Consider the following 9,435-nt stretch of genomic DNA (forward strand, 5'->3'; position numbering starts at 1 on the left):
CAACCTTCCCATAGCTCAGCTGATTGCATGCAAATGCAGTTGGATTGCTGCGTCTCATGGCTACCAAATGCAAGAGCATCGCGTGAGACCCCAGCAGTCCCAAAACAGTGCTGGGGAAACAGCCCAATACAACCATCAGTGATGCAGTTTCTTCTACAGAGACAAAAGTTGGAGATAACATAAGAAGATCAGTTGTTGAGCAGAAAACCCCCCTCTATGGAGCAAGTAGGGGAGGAGACTTGGCTTTGTGCAAGCTGTTTTCCCTTTCTACGCCTCTCTTTTTTTCCCCCCTCCCACTCCGTTTTCATCTATTTAGATTATAAAATGGGAAATGTCCCTTATCCTTTGTAGAGCCCCAGGTACAACAGAGTACTGGGCTTCACTGGGATGATCCCAGTGGGATCTCTGTGCATTAGTGTAAGGCAAACCATGAATACTCATTAGAAATGGTTGCATAGTCAACAGCAAACACAAAATTCAGGGCATGCTTTGGGAAGACCGCCCCATTGCAAAATGTCCTGTCAAGCTGAACAAAAAATGCAAGCTGACATTGGCGCTTTCTGCCTGCACCAAACTCTAGTTAAGCAGTGGAGGGGGGCAAAGACACAGTTAATGTTTATCACCTGGAGGTCTTTTTGTTTGAAGTACTGTCTCAAAATTAACTATTTAATCCTGGGATGTAGTACCATCATACAGATGCCCCGGTCTGTTGTCCTGGTATACATCCTAAAAAGGCTGATACTGCATTGTCTATGGGATGCCAGGGGCATCAATACAGCCTGCAGCTGGTATTTTGAAAATTCATCTCCCTTCTCTGCTTTCTCCCTTTACTTCCCATGGGCCCAGCTGGCATGTTGGATAAATAATAGGTTTCTCAGAGATCTCTCATTTAGCCTCAGGATCCAGCAAGGTACTAGCATAGCTCAGCAACCTCTCAGATAACACAAAGGGAAAGCCTTCAGCTTCTTTGCCTTCACATCTTCTGGGCTAAGGTCAATGCAAGTTCTCCTATGTCTCCCCAAACCCTGCTAGCCATATCTCTCTCCAAGCAGACCAAGAACAACAATAGTAAAGTAACAACAAAAAGAAAATGAGTGTGGTATGTCCTGCTTGTTTTGCAAGCGGCATGCGTTCTTGGGTTCAATCTCAAATCATCAGACCAGCCACAGCTGTTGCCAACTTGCACTTCTTTTGTGCTCTGCCCTGCATAATGTTCTACCTCGGGTCATGACAGCTATTAAGAAAAGGCTCTGTCCACCACAGCTGAATCTGAGTGTTCAAGACCAGAGCAGCCTCTGCTCCTCCAAGCAAAGCTGTCTCTGCTGAGGCTGGCTGGGTGCTTCTGATTTACAACAGTTGCCCTAATTCCCTTACTCCTTAGCCACTTCTGTGGCTGTGTAGGACCGTGGCTACAGTGCAAACGAGGGGGGATGGAGACACCTCTAGCCCTCACACACCACGTAGTTGTGCTTTACAGCTCCTAGCTAAGCATGAACAAGGGATTGGCTTGGAATCTGGGGCTGCAAATGGATGTCGCATTATCCCCAAATAAACCATTTTATCTTGGGATGTAGTGCCATTGTACAGTTGGCCCTGTCTGTTGTGCTGGTATACATCCTAAAAAAGTTTCCCCGATAAGAGGTAGTAGCCATTTATCCTGGGATATTGCAAAGGACATCTGTACAGTTATCCCAAGATTGAGCCACTGAATCAATGGCAGGAAAGTGGCACTGCATTCAGCGGCTCGCTTCACCCTGATCAGAAGGGAGATGTTTGTACACGCTGTGTCTAGGATATATTTGTTCTGGGACAAACAGTGGTGCAACTTATCCAGGGACAAATGCAACTGCTGTTCCTAGCCTAGAGGAATTGAGATGCACAGAGGTTAAGCGAAGGGAGAAATGTCATTCCAAACCTAAATCTCCAAAGGAGCACTATGCGCATTCAGTGCTAGAGGACACGCAACCTGGAATGTACTCCTTCCACAGACTCAAACTTATACCGACACGAACAACTAAAACAGCATTCAAACCTCACCTCTGTTATAATTACAAACACTTAATGTTCCCATTTTGCTGTCTATTCTTTTTCAAATCATTTGCCAGGTCGCTCTTTCTCCCAAAGATCCTAATTCCTCCCCACCTAGATTGCTACCTTTTTTTGCCCATGCACAGATTGAGATGAACTCCTTGATTGTGATCATTACTGGGGGTAGTTTTGAACTGCTGGTGGCAGACAGACCATTCAGGAAATAAGCCCCACTCCACTTTCCGTTCCAGGCAGGAGGTGGTAAGAACACCCTGGATGTGCCCCATGCCATCATTTTTGACTGTGCTACAATCCCAGACATCTTCTCCACCTCATTTCCAGGGTACATGAGCACAGAGTTTGAATGGGTTAGGGAGATTATTTCCTTGATGTGCGACTAAATAACAGCAATAAACCAAAGGCAGAGGAATTCACAGATTCACCGAAGTATAGGGCTGGAAGGGACCTCAAGAGATCATTGGGTCCAGCCCCCCTGCTTGGGGCAGGAAAGACCCAAATCACCCCAGCAAGGCGCACGTCCAGTCTCCTTTTGGAGATCTCCAGGGTAGGTGCCTGCATCACCCCCACTGGGAGTCTATTGCAGAGTCTGCTTGCACGAACCGTGAAGTTTTTCCTTATATCCAAATTAATCAAACTGCTTTGGGATTTCTCATACCTGTACTACTGAACGAGGTTTCTGTTTTGCTGAGATTATCTATATTGCCTCAGTAAGTAAAGGACTCACTCAAAGGTCAAAGTCGTATTGGGTTAGGTGCTATACAGGAAAAAAAAAAAAAAAATCACATTTATACTTCCCCCTTAAAACTCTTTCTGTCTTAATAGGACTCTTTTGCACTCCAAAATAAATTCCACTGGACAAAGTGAAAAAAGACAGGCTGTTGCAGGGCAGGTGGAATTTGAAAGCTCCCCAGAGCCATGCTTATGAACCTCAGTAGAGGAACAAGGGCATTATCAAGCAGATGTAAGCAGATGATTCCAATTTTTCTCTGAGCCTGATCTGCATATAAAATGAACTTTTCCAAACAGATTTTATCATGACTGCAACACCACCTGTGAAATATGAACTTTCATTTCTACCCAGGAGAACTTTTACAATCTTTTCTCCGATACCTGATGGAGGGTGGTGCCCAAAAGCTTGCAAGTAAAGAATACTTTGCAAAAATCTAGTTGATCTAATAAAAGATATCGCCTCTACTACAAGTCCTGTATGGCAAGAAACCTTTGTAGAAGTATGTTCTGTAGCAAGTCTCATTCCTCAGCCAACAAATGATTCCTGTTTCAGTGCACTTGAGCTGTAGCGACCAGTTCTATATAAAGCAACTCCAGTCCACCTCTCTGATCTAATAGAAAGGCTTAAGGGGAAACAGTGATCAATGGGACACAGGAGTGAGGAGGGGAGTCGAATCACTCGTAGACAAATATCACCGGAACGAAGGAGTCCTGCGCATCTTCACTGAGGCTGACATTTACAAAGGGCATAATCAGTTCTGCTGACATTTCAATCTGCCGCTCTCCGCACTAAAATAAATACAGGTAACCCGTGGAAAGCTCGTGTCAGTATAAAATGAAAAGAAACAAAACAGGAGAATTAAAGCCACGAGCAACAACAAGAAAAAGCTACCAGCAAGTACAACTACCTGGCTCACTTATAAGACCCTCCATACAAAGATCTCAACACCATTAATATTCTTGTCTGGCAATACCCTTAGTAAACACGAATCCTACTTTTAAAGGTTTGCAGAGGTTAATTAACCTTTTCAGTCTTGCTAATGTAATACTCCACCTAGAAATTCCAATCTGTACTTGTCAATACCCATAGACACGATACAAGTCCCGCTCCAGATATCCCCGTCATCTGCATACGCGCCGAATGAAATTCACCTCTACTCACACCTTACCCCAAGGCCAAAGCACCCTTGAAATCAAGCAAGATTTAGACCGATGAATAGACGTCATGCTGGCCTTTGCACGGGGAGACATTAAGACTTAAATATCACATAAATCATGCAGGGACCAGGTCTTGACCCCTCCCCATAGGGATAAATTTTTCCCTAGTGATGTTTTGAAAGATCAGGAGCAAAAAATGAACACATTTCTTTTGAGTGTGGGATGCTATAGCTTGGAAGGTGCCAGGTTCATTTCCCCCCTTCTTTAACTACTTCAGGTCAGAATATGATCCAGCTGAATGTGATCAAGAGAGCAATACCAGCTATACCCTTCTCTGCTGCTGTGCTACTCCCCCATGCATCACAGTGAGGTCACAGGGGAGGGGATCTGAAAAGGTTGCACATCTTCACACTTCTTCTGGTCCCTTAGGTCAGCTGGTTGAACCACCTCTATTCCACAGGCCTTTCAAGTCCACTCTGAACCCCAGTATTATCCCAGGATCATGGGGTTGGAAGGGACCTCAAGGGTCACATGGCCTAACCCTTTCCACAAATACAGGGATCCTATTCTTCAATCATTCCTGAAGTTTCTGCAAAATCATCTTAGCCTCTTCCTGAAAATTTCCAGTGAAAGAGATTCCACACTTTCCCTGGGTGACAAGAAAGTTTTTCCTGAGAGCCAATATACCGGTAAGTCTCCTTTTCTACAATTTAAAACAAACAATTATAGGGCCCAATAAGATGTATGTGCTGAAACGGTCTTCCAGCCTGGATTGGGAGACTTCAAGAGATGGAGAATTCCCCACCGCTCTTGGGAGCACTGCCTATTTGTTGTTTCTGACAAAAACTAATCCTTTAAGAAAAGGACTGTAGGAACCAAGCTTATTTTCTTGATTAAACTCATGTGCAAACAGCAAGGTGTAGAGTTGTGTGACAGCAGCTACAGCTATGGGATGAAGCAAACTCATTAGACATGCTTTTATCTATACCCCTCCAGTTTCCAAAAGACTATTTTTTGCATTAATCAGAATCTTACCAATCAAGTTTCTACCCATGTTCTATCTTGTTCTGAATAAACCATTCCAGAAAATTAGCACATATTACAAACATTTGTAGTAAGCAAGCCCCAGTATAGGATGTGTGTTTCCTGTGCATCATTCAACCCTACTTTCTTAGGATGCTTTATCCTGTTTTTTTCTGCTATGTTGTTGTATCTAGCACCATGGAGTGTGTAACATGAGTGCAAAACCTTCTGGGACTGCAGTTCATTGCCATGCAAAGTGCTGTGCTCAGTGGGGGAAGGTGGCAGAGCAAGGAGCAATGGGCTCAAGTTGCAGCAAGGGAAGTTGAGGTTGGATATTAGGAAAAAACTCTCTCACCAGGAGGGTAGGGAAACACTGGAATAGGTACCCAGAGAGGTGGTGGAGTCTCCATCCTTGGAGGATTTTACAGCCTGGGTAGACAAAACCCTGGCTTTGAGCAGGAGATTGGACTAAATGACCTTCCAACCCTCACTTCCTATGATTCTGTGAAAGAAAAGACATTCTGGGAACACACGAGGTAAGCTAACATTAGTTTGTACCTCTTTATTAAACATTCCTAATTTGAGCTTGTGTGGCTTTAACTTGCATCCAACAATTCTTGTTCTGCTTTCTCTGCTAGAATCAGAGCTCTTTAGTATCCCATAGTTTTTTTTCCCTATGAAATATTTACGTACCATAAACAAGATAAATATGCTTTGAGTCCTTCCCACAGCTCCTGGGCAGCAGCTCAGCTGCATGCCACACCTTTATAGATGACTAACCCTATAGTATCAAACTAATCTGGTAGAACAGGGATTCTGTTTCTAGGAAGTGATCAAACGATTATGCTAATATTCCAAGAATTAATCCTCTAAAAGGGTAGCAGCAAGACCAATTACTGTCATCTGTAAAGGTGCTATCAATGACGCATGATAAAACAGTTAATTTTACACATGGCTGTTCCTTTTATTTCTTCTGCTAATGGCTTTTCAGGTAGCTGTTTTCTTTGAAACTATTTGATAGACAGCAGAGAAACCAAGCAGCCTGTCCACATTAGGAAATGCTACATGAGTAAGAGATAATTAATAGAATTATCTTTGTACTTGTAAGCGTTAGGCTTTTATCTCAGCACATTGACCTACATGTTATAATTAGAATGACTTAAAACCAACCCTGGCCAGAATTTTTACAACTAGCTGCCTAAAGCCAGGCACCTAAATTGGTCTGGTCTGGTTTTCAACAGGCAGGGATAGACCCCCACCCCGGAGATCTCGCCTGACTTCTGCAGAAGTCACTGGCTAAAAACGGATGTCAGGCTTGTCCTGCATCTGACTCGCATTAAAACAGGTTTCATAGTTTCTAGGGTCAGAAGTGACCTGAGCAGATCATCTAGTCTGACCCCCTCCCATGGCAGGAAAGAGCACTGGGGTCAAACGACCCCAGCAAGGTGTTCATCCAGCCTCTTCTTATAGCCCCCCCAGGGTAGCAGCCTGCACCACTTCCCTTGGACGTTGGTCCCAGACCCTAGCCGCCCTGACGGTGAAGTCGCGCCTCCTGATGTCTAGTCTGAATCCCCCTCTGCCAGCTTGTGACCGCTATTCCTGGTCACTCCTGGCGGTGCTCGGGGGACAGGGACTCCCCCAGTGCCTGCTGATCCCCCCCTGACTGGTTTGTAACAGGCCACAAGATCCCCCTCAGCCTTCTCTTGTGGAGGCTCAACAGGTTCAGGTCCTGTAGCCTCTCCTCATAGGGCCTGCCCTGCTGCCCCCGGATCATGCGAGTGGCCTCCTCCGGACCCTCTCCATGCTGTCCACATCCCTCCTGAAGTGCGGCGCCCAGACCTGGACGCAGTCCTCCAGCTGCGGCCTGACCAGTGCCGCAGAGAGGGGGAGGATCACCTCCTTGGACCTGCTCGAGATGCATCTGTGGATGCAGGACAAGGTCCGGTTGGCCTTCCTGACCGCGTCCCCACACTGCCGGCCCATGTTCATCTTGGCATCAATGATGACTCCAAGATCCTTTTCTGCCTCTGCGCTGACGAGAAGGGAGTTCCTCAGCCTGTAGGTGTGGTGCCGGTTCCTCCCTCCCCAGGTGCAGCACTTTGCTTATGGAGGGGGTGTATGTCTGTGTGTGCAAAGGAAACAAGTTATTACCAGTTTATGGAGGGTGTGTTTATGTGTGTGTCTGGGCATGTCTACACATGCATTTACACCAGCTTAAATTTACTGCACAGTAAGCAGGACTAGGCCGGTATCTACACATGCAGGCATTAAAGTGCATTAACACTGTGGACTGACTTGGGACTAAAGTTACACTAGAGGACTTTAGGTTTTTGGTGTTAGTAAAATTTATCACCAGGCCAGTTCTTCCTCTCATTTACATGAATCTGAATCACCTTCACGGAAATCAACAGAGCGGCTGTGCTGCATAGACTCTACCTGCAGTATCTTCTGTATATCTCTAAATGGGAGGCGAATCCCAAAGTAGAAAACACTGAAATAGCCCTAAAAAAAGGCCAGAATAAAAAGAAAAAATCACTCCAGGATTGGTTCTTTCCAGATTTCCACATTCCACAGGTCTGTTTGCTGCCTGTCCAGTTTTACTGCTAGCTAATGACCACCCAAGAAAGACATCTAGACCTAAAGTCTGGGGCCGCACTGGGGAAAGACTTGCCTGTTTTTAGCTCACCTGCCATGTGCCATGCTGCAGTCGCCTGTTCTGCGATAGCATTGAAAACCATTTTGTCCCATCTCACTCGTTGTTCAGCAAAAAGCGAACCACTGCTAGCAATTGCCATCTACCATGGGTCATTTCCAAATGTGCGCAGATCCTCGGACATCTGTCAGCTGTTATGCCAGGGAAGGGAAGTCTTATTTTACTCCAGGATCTCATGCATAGAGAGCATCTTCTGGCTGAAGGTCTCAATGCACTTTGCAAACATCGACTCGCCAGCTCTCCCATGCATCCTGAGGTATGGAAGGATCCTCATTTTACAGAGCATAAATTTGGAAATACAAGAGCTGTGACCTAATAGGACTGCTTTGTTACAAGAAGCCAGCAACAAAGCCATATGTAGAACCAGCATCCCTGACACACTAATTCCCTATGAAGCCACTATACTCTCTTCCTCCCTTTTTCACAGATTCATCCTTTGAAAATACCAATTTTTCTTGAGCCACTAGCCAGGATCTGGACAGCCTGTGCACCCCCGTGTCAATCTTATCTCATTAAACATCCCATATCTTCCCATTACACCTTTTCAGAACAATGGAGAATAGCTCTTTGTTATAGCCTTGTAAAACCCTAGTATATGAGCTCAGTCACAGCAACACTTTCAGACTGTGGTGACATCGTTAATTAAGCCCGCCTTATCCAAGCTTCTGGAAACATCCACTAATTAGGTTGATAGGTTCACAGATGGTGGAAGGGACCTGAGCAGATCATCAAGTCTGCCCCCCTGCCATGGGCAGGAATGGTTAGTGGGCTCTCATGACCCCTTGTAAGTTTAAGCTCATATGACCCCAGCTAGATAATTATCAAGGCTCCTTTTAAAGACCCCCAGGGTAGGGGCCAGCACCACTTCTCTTGGAAGTCGGTTCCAGACCCTAGCCGCCCTGACCACGAAGTCGCGCCTCCTGATATCTAACCTAAACCTTCCCTCTGCCAGCTTGTGACCGTTAGTCTTCGTTACTCCCAGTAGTGCTCGGGGGAACAAGGTCTCTCCCATTCCCTGCTCTTCCCCCCCTAGTAAATTTATAGGTGGCCACTAGGTCCCCCTCAGCCTTCTCTTGTGGAGGCTGAACAGGTTCAGGTCCCGTTGCCTCTCCTCGTAGGGCCTGCCCTGTTGTCCCCTGATCATACAAGTGACCTCCTCTGGCCCCTCTCCATGCTGTCCACACCCCTCCTGAAGTGCGGCGCCCAGAACTGGACGCAGTCCTCCAGCTGCAGCCTGACCAGTGCCGCGTAGAGGGGGAGGATCACCTCCCTGGACCTGCTCGAGATGCACCTGTGGGTGCAGGACAAGGTGCGGTTGGCCTTCCTGACCGCGTCCCCCCACTGCCGGCCCATGTTCATCTTGGAGTCGATGATGACTCCCAGATCCTTTTCTGCCTCTTCCCTGACGAGAAGGGAGTTCCCCAGCCTGTAGGTGTGGTGCCGGTTCCTCCTCCCTGGGTGCAGCACCTTGCACTTGTCAGTGTTGAATCCCATCCTGTTCTCGTCCTCCCAGCCCTGCAACCTGTCTGGGTCCAGCTGTATCCAGTCCCTCCCTTCTAGTGTGCCCACCTCACTCCAAATCTTGGTGTCATCATCAGCAAATTTGAACAGGGTGCTTTTCACCCCATCGTCCAAGTTGCCGATGAAGATGTTGAACAGTGCGGGCCTGAGGACCAAGCCGTGGGGAACCCCACTGCCCACGTCCCTCCAGGTCAAATAAGACCCATCCACCACCACTCTCTGGGTGCGGCCCTCCAGCCAAT

The sequence above is a fragment of the Crocodylus porosus genome, unplaced genomic scaffold, assembly GCF_001723895.1.
Source record: "Crocodylus porosus isolate Cpor-Errol unplaced genomic scaffold, CroPor_comp1, whole genome shotgun sequence".
Classification (NCBI taxonomy): domain Eukaryota; kingdom Metazoa; phylum Chordata; order Crocodylia; family Crocodylidae; genus Crocodylus; species Crocodylus porosus.